We start from the raw sequence: 14,646 nt of genomic DNA, 5'->3' as shown, positions 1-14,646 counted from the left end.
ATCACGCCACATGTAGTAAGTGAGAAAGCAAAAGGCACATATCCTATCATATCACTTTTAGGAGTTACTTAAAAATTGATACCAATGAAGATATTTCCACAGAGAAAGGCAATCACAGATTCATTAAAAAACTTATGGTTCACCAAATAGAAAGGGATGAGGATTGGATACATTGCCATATTGGGGTTAAGAGAGATATACAAACCATGTGAAATATATAACCACCAAAGACGTACGGAAGACCAGGAGAAGACTACTCAACATTGTGTCATAACCTACATTGGCAAAGGATGCGAGGAAGAATAGATACACGTATATGTGTGAAAGAACCACATCTTGCACACCTAGAACAAACAAACCATTGTAATCAAATTTGCTGGGATAAAAAATAAAAAGTAAATTACAAATATGAACAAGAAGTAATGAGACATAAAGTTAAAGGGCTTTTTCCTGGCACATTCCATTCTAATATACAACCTAGAACACCACTTCCATTAAGGCTCTGTTTCCCTAGTAACCAAATTTGGTAAAGGAGAAATGCTGCCACCTTGTGGCCGTATCCTGCAAGAGCAGCTTTAAAGTCACAGCCAACGGTCACTTAACATTCACAAGGACTCAGGGCTGTAAAGGACACTTGCCCTAAATATTTGTGCTGAAGTAGGGAATGGGCAAAAAATTCAAAACAGGCAAATGTTTCAAGAAGAGATTAGGAAGAGTTAAGTTTTACTCACACTCTTTTTAAAAAAAAGGAAAATGGATAAAAGCTCAACCTCAGGGAGTGTTAGACGCATGCAATCTAATCTACAAAAAGTTTCAACTTACACCAGTCGACTGACCATCAGCAAAATGTCTACAAACAATAAATGCTGAAGGGGTTTTAGAGAACTGTGTACCCTCTGCCTGCTGGTGAGACGTAAAGGGGTAACAGCCAATAATGAGAACAGAAAGGAGCTGTGTTTAAAAGTAAAAATGGAGGTACTATTCAATCCAGCAGGCGCACCATTGGACCTCTCACCTGAGAAGACAAGAATCGAGAAGACACAGGCCGCAAAAGCTGCAGTGCAGCCTTATTCACAATAGCCAAGACAGTGAAGCAATCAAAATGTCCAACAACAGGTAAATGGATAAAGAAGAAGTGGTCCATGTACACAATGGAATATGAGCCATGGAAGACAATGAACCATTGCTCTTTGAGGCACCACAAATGAGTCTGGAGATAATCACGAAAGATGAGGTAAGTTGGAAAGCAAAAGACCTGTGTTCTATGATAGCACTTATAGGCGTTATCTAATAACTGACACAAATGAACATATTTCCACAGAGAAAGACACTCACAGACTTAGAAAACAAACTATGCTCATCTAAAACGACAGGTGGGGGGAATGGATAAATTAAGATTAGTGTTACTATATGTATACAAACACATATGATATACATATCTCAAAAAGACCAACCATATAGCAAGGGAAGTCTGCGGAACCCTCTGTAACATTTTACATGGGAAGAGGATCTGTACTTGAATAGACATATATAATGTACAAATGAACCAGATTGTGTACACCTAGGACAAACAATATTCTAAGCTTTACCCCAATTAAAACACTTTTAAAAACCAAGAAGAAATAATGACACATAAACTTGTGGGGGTATCGCCACGCACATTCCAATGGAATTTACAACCTAGGAACACGACTTCCAGAAAGGCTCTGCTGCCCTACTACCCAGATTTGGGAATGGAGAAATGCTGTCTCCTAGAGGCCACTTCCCACAACAGCAGCTTTAAACCCATTGCTAAAGGTCACTAAATATTCACCAAACTTGCAGTTCGGGAAATGACACCTGCTCTCTAAAAAAACGCTGGGGTGGAAAATCGACCAAATAATTCAAAAGAGGGCAACCTTCAAAGAAGACAATTTCAAGAGTTATATTGTACTGCCAATTGTTTCCTTTTTTTAACGGAAAAGAAAACGGCGGAGAAAAATGATGAGTTTTACGAATGTTCAAAGACATGCAAACCCAAATTACAAAAACCTATCAGCTCACAGCAGCCAGAAGGGCCATTAGCATAAATGCTGTAAACAATAAATGCTGAAGCGATTGTGGAGAAATGCGTACCCTGGACTCTAAGGGGGACGTGGTAAGAGCCACTAATGAAAACACAAAGAGGGTGCTTTGAAAAGGGAAACACGATGCTACCAGTCAATCAATCACACCCACTGCTGGGCCTATCACCTGAGAAAATGAGAATCAAAAAGTCACAGGCTGGCAATCCTGCACTCCAACAATATTTACCATAGCCAACACTTGGAAGCAATGAAAATGTCCATCAACCGAGGAATGCACAAAGAAGAAGTGGTCCACGTACACAGTGGAAAATTACTCCAATAAAAAATAAAAATTAAATTTAAAAATCCAACGAAAGTAAGGAGACATCAGCTTGTGTGGGTTTGTCCGGGCACACTCCACTCTAATTTATAACCGAGAAACACCACAGGCCGCAAGGGCTTTTCCCTAGTTACCAGGGTGGGGAACATAGAAAGGCTGCCGCCCTCTGGCAGTTACCTGCAAAAGCAGTTTTAAAGCCTGTGCTAATGGTCATTTCATAGGAACAAGTACTGCAGAACTGTAAATGAAACCTGCCCTCAAAATGTCTTCAGGGAGGTAACGGCCAAAACATTTCAAAAGGTGACACGTACTTTAAGAGAACACTTTGAAGAACTAAGGGGTAATCACTGCTTGAAAAATAAAAAGGACATGCCTTAAAGCTCAATTTCAACGGATTATGAGGCACATGCGAATTCAACCACAAAGAGGTATCAGCTCACACTTGTCAGAATAACCATGAGCAAGAAAACTACAAACAATAAATGCTGAAGGTGTTGTGGAGAAATGCATACCCTCAACTTCAAGGGGGACGTAAGTTGGAAAGGGCCACGAATGAGAACAGAATGGAGGTGCCTTAAAAAGGTCAACATTGAGCTACCATATGATCCAGCAGGCCCACTCCTCCACCTGTAATCTAAGAAGAGAGAATTGGAAAGACACAGGCTGGCAAATCTGCATTGCCCAGTATTACAGTAGCCAAGATATGGAAGTAACCAAAAAGACCACCAACAGATGGGTGGGCAAAGAAGAACTCCTCCATGTACAGATGGAATATTCGCTAGTGAAAAAAATGAAACAATGCCATTTGCAGCACCATAGATGAGTCTAGACGTAATCACGCCACGTGTACTAAGTGAGAAAGCAAAAGGCACATATCCTATCATATCACTTTCAGGAGTTACTTAAAAATTGATACCAATGAAGATGTTTCCACAGAGAAAGGCAATCACAGATTCATTAAAAAACTTATGGTTCACCAAATAGAAAGGGATGAGGATTGGATACATTGCCATATTGGGGTTAAGAGAGATATACAAACCATGTGAAATATATAACCACCAAAGACGTACGGAAGACCAGGAGAAGACTACTCAACATTGTGTCATAACCTACATTGGCAAAGGATGCGAGGAAGAATAGATACACGTATATGTGTGAAAGAACCACATCTTGCACACCTAGAACAAACAAACCATTGTAATCAAATTTGCTGGGATAAAAAATAAAAAGTAAATTACAAATATGAACACGAAGTAATGAGACATAAAGTTAAAGGGCTTTTTCCTGGCACATTCCATTCTAATATACAACCTAGAACACCACTTCCATTAAGGCTCTGTTTCCCTAGTAACCAAATTTGGTAAAGGAGAAATGCTGCCACCTTGTGGCCGTATCCTGCAAGAGCAGCTTTAAAGTCACAGCCAACGGTCACTTAACATTCACAAGGACTCAGGGCTGTAAAGGACACTTGCCCTAAATATTTGTGCTGAAGTAGGGAATGGGCAAAAAATTCAAAACAGGCAAATGTTTCAAGAAGAGATTAGGAAGAGTTAAGTTTTACTCACACTCTTTTTAAAAAAAAGGAAAATGGATAAAAGCTCAACCTCAGGGAGTGTTAGACGCATGCAATCTAATCTACAAAAAGTTTCAACTTACACCAGTCGACTGACCATCAGCAAAATGTCTACAAACAATAAATGCTGAAGGGGTTTTAGAGAACTGTGTACCCTCTGCCTGCTGGTGAGACGTAAAGGGGTAACAGCCAATAATGAGAACAGAAAGGAGCTGTGTTTAAAAGTAAAAATGGAGGTACTATTCAATCCAGCAGGCGCACCATTGGACCTCTCACCTGAGAAGACAAGAATCGAGAAGACACAGGCCGCAAAAGCTGCAGTGCAGCCTTATTCACAATAGCCAAGACAGTGAAGCAATCAAAATGTCCAACAACAGGTAAATGGATAAAGAAGAAGTGGTCCATGTACACAATGGAATATGAGCCATGGAAGACAATGAACCATTGCTCTTTGAGGCACCACAAATGAGTCTGGAGATAATCACGAAAGATGAGGTAAGTTGGAAAGCAAAAGACCTGTGTTCTATGATAGCACTTATAGGCGTTATCTAATAACTGACACAAATGAACATATTTCCACAGAGAAAGACACTCACAGACTTAGAAAACAAACTATGCTCATCTAAAACGACAGGTGGGGGGAATGGATAAATTAAGATTAGTGTTACTATATGTATACAAACACATATGATATACATATCTCAAAAAGACCAACCATATAGCAAGGGAAGTCTGCGGAACCCTCTGTAACATTTTACATGGGAAGAGGATCTGTACTTGAATAGACATATATAATGTACAAACGAACCAGATTGTGTACACCTAGGACAAACAATATTCTAAGCTTTACCCCAATTAAAACACTTTTAAAAACCAAGAAGAAATAATGACACATAAACTTGTGGGGGTTTCTCCACGCACATTCCAATGTAATTTACAACCTAGGAACACGACTTCCAGAAAGGCTCTGCTGCCCTACTACCCAGATTTGGGAATGGAGAAATGCTGCCTCCTAGAGGCCACTTCCCACAACAGCAGCTTTAAACCCATTGCTAAAGGTCACTAAATATTCACCAAACTTGCAGTTCGGGAAATGACACCTGCTCTCTAAAAAAACGCTGGGGTGGAAAATCGACCAAATAATTCAAAAGAGGGCAACCTTCCAAGAAGACAATTTCAAGAGTTATATTGTACTGCCAATTGTTTCCTTTTTTTAACGGAAAAGAAAACGGCGGAGAAAAATGATGAGTTTTACGAATGTTCAAAGACATGCAAACCCAAATTACAAAAACCTATCAGCTCACAGCAGCCAGAAGGGCCATTAGCATCAATGCTGTAAACAATAAATGCTGAAGCGATTGTGGAGAAATGCGTACCCTCGATTCTAAGGGGGACGTGGTAAGAGCCACTAATGAAAACACAAAGAAGGTGCTTTGAAAAGGGAAACACGGTGCTACCAGTCAATCAATCACACCCACTGCTGGGCCTATCACCTGAGAACATGAGAATCAAAAAGTCACAGGCTGGCAATCCTGCACTCCAACAATATTTACCATAGCCAACACTTGGAAGCAATGAAAATGTCCATCAACCGAGGAATGCACAAAGAAGAAGTGGTCCACGTACACAGTGGAAAATTACTCCAATAAAAAATAAAAATTAAATTTAAAAATCCAACGAAAGTAAGGAGACATCAGCTTGTGTGGGTTTGTCCGGGCACACTCCACTCTAATTTATAACCGAGAAACACCACAGGCCGCAAGGGCTTTTCCCTAGTTACCAGGGTGGGGAACATAGAAAGGCTGCCGCCCTCTGGCAGTTACCTGCAAAAGCAGTTTTAAAGCCTGTGCTAATGGTCATTTCATAGGAACAAGTACTGCAGAACTGTAAATGAAACCTGCCCTCAAAATGTCTTCAGGGAGGTAACGGCCAAAACATTTCAAAAGGTGACACGTACTTTAAGAGAACACTTTGAAGAACTAAGGGGTAATCACTGCTTGAAAAATAAAAAGGACATGCCTTAAAGCTCAATTTCAACGGATTATGAGGCACATGCGAATTCAACCACAAAGAGGTATCAGCTCACACTTGTCAGAATAACCATGAGCAAGAAAACTACAAACAATAAATGCTGAAGGTGTTGTGGAGAAATGCATACCCTCAACTTCAAGGGGGACGTAAGTTGGAAAGGGCCACGAATGAGAACAGAATGGAGGTGCCTTAAAAAGGTCAACATTGAGCTACCATATGATCCAGCAGGCCCACTCCTCCACCTGTAATCTAAGAAGAGAGCATTGGAAAGACACAGGCAGGCAAATCTGCATTGCCCAGTATTACAATAGCCAAGATATGGAAGTAACCAAAAAGACCACCAACAGATGGGTGGGCAAAGAAGAACTCCTCCATGTACAGATGGAATATTCGCTAGTGAAAAAAATGAAACAATGCCATTTGCAGCACCATAGATGAGTCTAGACGTAATCACGCCACATGTAGTAAGTGAGAAAGCAAAAGGCACATATCCTATCATATCACTTTTAGGAGTTACTTAAAAATTGATACCAATGAAGATATTTCCACAGAGAAAGGCAATCACAGATTCATTAAAAAACTTATGGTTCACCAAATAGAAAGGGATGAGGATTGGATACATTGCCATATTGGGGTTAAGAGAGATATACAAACCATGTGAAATATATAACCACCAAAGACGTACGGAAGACCAGGAGAAGACTACTCAACATTGTGTCATAACCTACATTGGCAAAGGATGCGAGGAAGAATAGATACACGTATATGTGTGAAAGAACCACATCTTGCACACCTAGAACAAACAAACCATTGTAATCAAATTTGCTGGGATAAAAAATAAAAAGTAAATTACAAATATGAACAAGAAGTAATGAGACATAAAGTTAAAGGGCTTTTTCCTGGCACATTCCATTCTAATATACAACCTAGAACACCACTTCCATTAAGGCTCTGTTTCCCTAGTAACCAAATTTGGTAAAGGAGAAATGCTGCCACCTTGTGGCCGTATCCTGCAAGAGCAGCTTTAAAGTCACAGCCAACGGTCACTTAACATTCACAAGGACTCAGGGCTGTAAAGGACACTTGCCCTAAATATTTGTGCTGAAGTAGGGAATGGGCAAAAAATTCAAAACAGGCAAATGTTTCAAGAAGAGATTAGGAAGAGTTAAGTTTTACTCACACTCTTTTTAAAAAAAAGGAAAATGGATAAAAGCTCAACCTCAGGGAGTGTTAGACGCATGCAATCTAATCTACAAAAAGTTTCAACTTACACCAGTCGACTGACCATCAGCAAAATGTCTACAAACAATAAATGCTGAAGGGGTTTTAGAGAACTGTGTACCCTCTGCCTGCTGGTGAGACGTAAAGGGGTAACAGCCAATAATGAGAACAGAAAGGAGCTGTGTTTAAAAGTAAAAATGGAGGTACTATTCAATCCAGCAGGCGCACCATTGGACCTCTCACCTGAGAAGACAAGAATCGAGAAGACACAGGCCGCAAAAGCTGCAGTGCAGCCTTATTCACAATAGCCAAGACAGTGAAGCAATCAAAATGTCCAACAACAGGTAAATGGATAAAGAAGAAGTGGTCCATGTACACAATGGAATATGAGCCATGGAAGACAATGAACCATTGCTCTTTGAGGCACCACAAATGAGTCTGGAGATAATCACGAAAGATGAGGTAAGTTGGAAAGCAAAAGACCTGTGTTCTATGATAGCACTTATAGGCGTTATCTAATAACTGACACAAATGAACATATTTCCACAGAGAAAGACACTCACAGACTTAGAAAACAAACTATGCTCATCTAAAACGACAGGTGGGGGGAATGGATAAATTAAGATTAGTGTTACTATATGTATACAAACACATATGATATACATATCTCAAAAAGACCAACCATATAGCAAGGGAAGTCTGCGGAACCCTCTGTAACATTTTACATGGGAAGAGGATCTGTACTTGAATAGACATATATAATGTACAAATGAACCAGATTGTGTACACCTAGGACAAACAATATTCTAAGCTTTACCCCAATTAAAACACTTTTAAAAACCAAGAAGAAATAATGACACATAAACTTGTGGGGGTTTCTCCACGCACATTCCAATGTAATTTACAACCTAGGAACACGACTTCCAGAAAGGCTCTGCTGCCCTACTACCCAGATTTGGGAATGGAGAAATGCTGCCTCCTAGAGGCCACTTCCCACAACAGCAGCTTTAAACCCATTGCTAAAGGTCACTAAATATTCACCAAACTTGCAGTTCGGGAAATGACACCTGCTCTCTAAAAAAACGCTGGGGTGGAAAATCGACCAAATAATTCAAAAGAGGGCAACCTTCCAAGAAGACAATTTCAAGAGTTATATTGTACTGCCAATTGTTTCCTTTTTTTAACGGAAAAGAAAACGGCGGAGAAAAATGATGAGTTTTACGAATGTTCAAAGACATGCAAACCCAAATTACAAAAACCTATCAGCTCACAGCAGCCAGAAGGGCCATTAGCATCAATGCTGTAAACAATAAATGCTGAAGCGATTGTGGAGAAATGCGTACCCTCGATTCTAAGGGGGACGTGGTAAGAGCCACTAATGAAAACACAAAGAAGGTGCTTTGAAAAGGGAAACACGGTGCTACCAGTCAATCAATCACACCCACTGCTGGGCCTATCACCTGAGAAAATGAGAATCAAAAAGTCACAGGCTGGCAATCCTGCACTCCAACAATATTTACCATAGCCAACACTTGGAAGCAATGAAAATGTCCATCAACCGAGGAATGCACAAAGAAGAAGTGGTCCACGTACACAGTGGAAAATTACTCCAATAAAAAATAAAAATTAAATTTAAAAATCCAACGAAAGTAAGGAGACATCAGCTTGTGTGGGTTTGTCCGGGCACACTCCACTCTAATTTATAACCGAGAAACACCACAGGCCGCAAGGGCTTTTCCCTAGTTACCAGGGTGGGGAACATAGAAAGGCTGCCGCCCTCTGGCAGTTACCTGCAAAAGCAGTTTTAAAGCCTGTGCTAATGGTCATTTCATAGGAACAAGTACTGCAGAACTGTAAATGAAACCTGCCCTCAAAATGTCTTCAGGGAGGTAACGGCCAAAACATTTCAAAAGGTGACACGTACTTTAAGAGAACACTTTGAAGAACTAAGGGGTAATCACTGCTTGAAAAATAAAAAGGACATGCCTTAAAGCTCAATTTCAACGGATTATGAGGCACATGCGAATTCAACCACAAAGAGGTATCAGCTCACACTTGTCAGAATAACCATGAGCAAGAAAACTACAAACAATAAATGCTGAAGGTGTTGTGGAGAAATGCATACCCTCAACTTCAAGGGGGACGTAAGTTGGAAAGGGCCACGAATGAGAACAGAATGGAGGTGCCTTAAAAAGGTCAACATTGAGCTACCATATGATCCAGCAGGCCCACTCCTCCACCTGTAATCTAAGAAGAGAGCATTGGAAAGACACAGGCAGGCAAATCTGCATTGCCCAGTATTACAATAGCCAAGATATGGAAGTAACCAAAAAGACCACCAACAGATGGGTGGGCAAAGAAGAACTCCTCCATGTACAGATGGAATATTCGCTAGTGAAAAAAATGAAACAATGCCATTTGCAGCACCATAGATGAGTCTAGACGTAATCACGCCACATGTAGTAAGTGAGAAAGCAAAAGGCACATATCCTATCATATCACTTTTAGGAGTTACTTAAAAATTGATACCAATGAAGATATTTCCACAGAGAAAGGCAATCACAGATTCATTAAAAAACTTATGGTTCACCAAATAGAAAGGGATGAGGATTGGATACATTGCCATATTGGGGTTAAGAGAGATATACAAACCATGTGAAATATATAACCACCAAAGACGTACGGAAGACCAGGAGAAGACTACTCAACATTGTGTCATAACCTACATTGGCAAAGGATGCGAGGAAGAATAGATACACGTATATGTGTGAAAGAACCACATCTTGCACACCTAGAACAAACAAACCATTGTAATCAAATTTGCTGGGATAAAAAATAAAAAGTAAATTACAAATATGAACAAGAAGTAATGAGACATAAAGTTAAAGGGCTTTTTCCTGGCACATTCCATTCTAATATACAACCTAGAACACCACTTCCATTAAGGCTCTGTTTCCCTAGTAACCAAATTTGGTAAAGGAGAAATGCTGCCACCTTGTGGCCGTATCCTGCAAGAGCAGCTTTAAAGTCACAGCCAACGGTCACTTAACATTCACAAGGACTCAGGGCTGTAAAGGACACTTGCCCTAAATATTTGTGCTGAAGTAGGGAATGGGCAAAAAATTCAAAACAGGCAAATGTTTCAAGAAGAGATTAGGAAGAGTTAAGTTTTACTCACACTCTTTTTAAAAAAAAGGAAAATGGATAAAAGCTCAACCTCAGGGAGTGTTAGACGCATGCAATCTAATCTACAAAAAGTTTCAACTTACACCAGTCGACTGACCATCAGCAAAATGTCTACAAACAATAAATGCTGAAGGGGTTTTAGAGAACTGTGTACCCTCTGCCTGCTGGTGAGACGTAAAGGGGTAACAGCCAATAATGAGAACAGAAAGGAGCTGTGTTTAAAAGTAAAAATGGAGGTACTATTCAATCCAGCAGGCGCACCATTGGACCTCTCACCTGAGAAGACAAGAATCGAGAAGACACAGGCCGCAAAAGCTGCAGTGCAGCCTTATTCACAATAGCCAAGACAGTGAAGCAATCAAAATGTCCAACAACAGGTAAATGGATAAAGAAGAAGTGGTCCATGTACACAATGGAATATGAGCCATGGAAGACAATGAACCATTGCTCTTTGAGGCACCACAAATGAGTCTGGAGATAATCACGAAAGATGAGGTAAGTTGGAAAGCAAAAGACCTGTGTTCTATGATAGCACTTATAGGCGTTATCTAATAACTGACACAAATGAACATATTTCCACAGAGAAAGACACTCACAGACTTAGAAAACAAACTATGCTCATCTAAAACGACAGGTGGGGGGAATGGATAAATTAAGATTAGTGTTACTATATGTATACAAACACATATGATATACATATCTCAAAAAGACCAACCATATAGCAAGGGAAGTCTGCGGAACCCTCTGTAACATTTTACATGGGAAGAGGATCTGTACTTGAATAGACATATATAATGTACAAACGAACCAGATTGTGTACACCTAGGACAAACAATATTCTAAGCTTTACCCCAATTAAAACACTTTTAAAAACCAAGAAGAAATAATGACACATAAACTTGTGGGGGTTTCTCCACGCACATTCCAATGTAATTTACAACCTAGGAACACGACTTCCAGAAAGGCTCTGCTGCCCTACTACCCAGATTTGGGAATGGAGAAATGCTGCCTCCTAGAGGCCACTTCCCACAACAGCAGCTTTAAACCCATTGCTAAAGGTCACTAAATATTCACCAAACTTGCAGTTCGGGAAATGACACCTGCTCTCTAAAAAAACGCTGGGGTGGAAAATCGACCAAATAATTCAAAAGAGGGCAACCTTCCAAGAAGACAATTTCAAGAGTTATATTGTACTGCCAATTGTTTCCTTTTTTTAACGGAAAAGAAAACGGCGGAGAAAAATGATGAGTTTTACGAATGTTCAAAGACATGCAAACCCAAATTACAAAAACCTATCAGCTCACAGCAGCCAGAAGGGCCATTAGCATCAATGCTGTAAACAATAAATGCTGAAGCGATTGTGGAGAAATGCGTACCCTCGATTCTAAGGGGGACGTGGTAAGAGCCACTAATGAAAACACAAAGAAGGTGCTTTGAAAAGGGAAACACGGTGCTACCAGTCAATCAATCACACCCACTGCTGGGCCTATCACCTGAGAAAATGAGAATCAAAAAGTCACAGGCTGGCAATCCTGCACTCCAACAATATTTACCATAGCCAACACTTGGAAGCAATGAAAATGTCCATCAACCGAGGAATGCACAAAGAAGAAGTGGTCCACGTACACAGTGGAAAATTACTCCAATAAAAAATAAAAATTAAATTTAAAAATCCAACGAAAGTAAGGAGACATCAGCTTGTGTGGGTTTGTCCGGGCACACTCCACTCTAATTTATAACCGAGAAACACCACAGGCCGCAAGGGCTTTTCCCTAGTTACCAGGGTGGGGAACATAGAAAGGCTGCCGCCCTCTGGCAGTTACCTGCAAAAGCAGTTTTAAAGCCTGTGCTAATGGTCATTTCATAGGAACAAGTACTGCAGAACTGTAAATGAAACCTGCCCTCAAAATGTCTTCAGGGAGGTAACGGCCAAAACATTTCAAAAGGTGACACGTACTTTAAGAGAACACTTTGAAGAACTAAGGGGTAATCACTGCTTGAAAAATAAAAAGGACATGCCTTAAAGCTCAATTTCAACGGATTATGAGGCACATGCGAATTCAACCACAAAGAGGTATCAGCTCACACTTGTCAGAATAACCATGAGCAAGAAAACTACAAACAATAAATGCTGAAGGTGTTGTGGAGAAATGCATACCCTCAACTTCAAGGGGGACGTAAGTTGGAAAGGGCCACGAATGAGAACAGAATGGAGGTGCCTTAAAAAGGTCAACATTGAGCTACCATATGATCCAGCAGGCCCACTCCTCCACCTGTAATCTAAGAAGAGAGCATTGGAAAGACACAGGCAGGCAAATCTGCATTGCCCAGTATTACAATAGCCAAGATATGGAAGTAACCAAAAAGACCACCAACAGATGGGTGGGCAAAGAAGAACTCCTCCATGTACAGATGGAATATTCGCTAGTGAAAAAAATGAAACAATGCCATTTGCAGCACCATAGATGAGTCTAGACGTAATCACGCCACATGTAGTAAGTGAGAAAGCAAAAGGCACATATCCTATCATATCACTTTTAGGAGTTACTTAAAAATTGATACCAATGAAGATATTTCCACAGAGAAAGGCAATCACAGATTCATTAAAAAACTTATGGTTCACCAAATAGAAAGGGATGAGGATTGGATACATTGCCATATTGGGGTTAAGAGAGATATACAAACCATGTGAAATATATAACCACCAAAGACGTACGGAAGACCAGGAGAAGACTACTCAACATTGTGTCATAACCTACATTGGCAAAGGATGCGAGGAAGAATAGATACACGTATATGTGTGAAAGAACCACATCTTGCACACCTAGAACAAACAAACCATTGTAATCAAATTTGCTGGGATAAAAAATAAAAAGTAAATTACAAATATGAACAAGAAGTAATGAGACATAAAGTTAAAGGGCTTTTTCCTGGCACATTCCATTCTAATATACAACCTAGAACACCACTTCCATTAAGGCTCTGTTTCCCTAGTAACCAAATTTGGTAAAGGAGAAATGCTGCCACCTTGTGGCCGTATCCTGCAAGAGCAGCTTTAAAGTCACAGCCAACGGTCACTTAACATTCACAAGGACTCAGGGCTGTAAAGGACACTTGCCCTAAATATTTGTGCTGAAGTAGGGAATGGGCAAAAAATTCAAAACAGGCAAATGTTTCAAGAAGAGATTAGGAAGAGTTAAGTTTTACTCACACTCTTTTTAAAAAAAAGGAAAATGGATAAAAGCTCAACCTCAGGGAGTGTTAGACGCATGCAATCTAATCTACAAAAAGTTTCAACTTACACCAGTCGACTGACCATCAGCAAAATGTCTACAAACAATAAATGCTGAAGGGGTTTTAGAGAACTGTGTACCCTCTGCCTGCTGGTGAGACGTAAAGGGGTAACAGCCAATAATGAGAACAGAAAGGAGCTGTGTTTAAAAGTAAAAATGGAGGTACTATTCAATCCAGCAGGCGCACCATTGGACCTCTCACCTGAGAAGACAAGAATCGAGAAGACACAGGCCGCAAAAGCTGCAGTGCAGCCTTATTCACAATAGCCAAGACAGTGAAGCAATCAAAATGTCCAACAACAGGTAAATGGATAAAGAAGAAGTGGTCCATGTACACAATGGAATATGAGCCATGGAAGACAATGAACCATTGCTCTTTGAGGCACCACAAATGAGTCTGGAGATAATCACGAAAGATGAGGTAAGTTGGAAAGCAAAAGACCTGTGTTCTATGATAGCACTTATAGGCGTTATCTAATAACTGACACAAATGAACATATTTCCACAGAGAAAGACACTCACAGACTTAGAAAACAAACTATGCTCATCTAAAACGACAGGTGGGGGGAATGGATAAATTAAGATTAGTGTTACTATATGTATACAAACACATATGATATACATATCTCAAAAAGACCAACCATATAGCAAGGGAAGTCTGCGGAACCCTCTGTAACATTTTACATGGGAAGAGGATCTGTACTTGAATAGACATATATAATGTACAAATGAACCAGATTGTGTACACCTAGGACAAACAATATTCTAAGCTTTACCCCAATTAAAACACTTTTAAAAACCAAGAAGAAATAATGACACATAAACTTGTGGGGGTATCGCCACGCACATTCCAATGGAATTTACAACCTAGGAACACGACTTCCAGAAAGGCTCTGCTGCCCTACTACCCAGATTTGGGAATGGAGAAATGCTGTCTCCTAGAGGCCACTTCCCACA

Source organism: Balaenoptera borealis (assembly GCF_965194805.1).
Source record: "Balaenoptera borealis genome assembly, chromosome: 9".
Lineage (NCBI taxonomy): Eukaryota > Metazoa > Chordata > Mammalia > Artiodactyla > Balaenopteridae > Balaenoptera > Balaenoptera borealis.
This window is presented reverse-complemented; position numbering follows the sequence as displayed.